Source organism: Fukomys damarensis, unplaced genomic scaffold, assembly GCF_012274545.1.
Source record: "Fukomys damarensis isolate Sample0158 unplaced genomic scaffold, DMR_v1.0_HiC HiC_scaffold_30, whole genome shotgun sequence".
Lineage (NCBI taxonomy): Eukaryota > Metazoa > Chordata > Mammalia > Rodentia > Bathyergidae > Fukomys > Fukomys damarensis.
In genome coordinates this window covers 58,137,799-58,138,410 of record NW_022900942.1, presented here as the reverse complement: position 1 = coordinate 58,138,410, position 612 = coordinate 58,137,799, and positions in this window count along the sequence as shown.

Sequence of the window (612 nt, the reverse complement as noted above, 5' to 3'; positions counted from 1 at the left end):
CTCTGCCCGGGCGGGCGCGCGCGCCCCCGAACTCCGCGCGCCCTCCACGCCTGGCTCCCTTCGCGTTGGAGTTCGCAGGGCCAAGTCCTCACACACTGTCTCAACGTCCACACAGGCTCACACGCGACACTCCACACGTCCACTCTGCGGCGGGAATGCGAGAGCCTGGAGAGACCCACGGGCGGAAACAGGAGGACTTTATTTCGAGTTTCAGGTGTACACGGCCCTGGAGCGCTCCTGTCCAAAGGAAGATTTCACGGGAGGGGGTGGGTGGTCTTTCTAGTGCCTAGCAAGTGAGTTTACTGGACCAGGGCGAGGGCAGACGGTTTTGTAACTTTGCCTTGAAGGAAGACAGTGTCTTATGAATCATGTGAGAGCAGCATTGTAAACGTTGTGTACAGGACACAGTTGTCAATTTTATCTGCCAGAACAAGAAGTTACAGCTACCGGGGGAGGGGATCATGGGAGGGGGGGCAATGCTGGGAAGGCCTTTTTTATTTTTATTTTTATTTAATTAAATTGAATTTATTGGTACATTCTAGGTAGACAGTATAGTTACATTCATTACTGTGATCTTGAACCTTTACATGCCAGGTCTTGGTTCTCATTTTT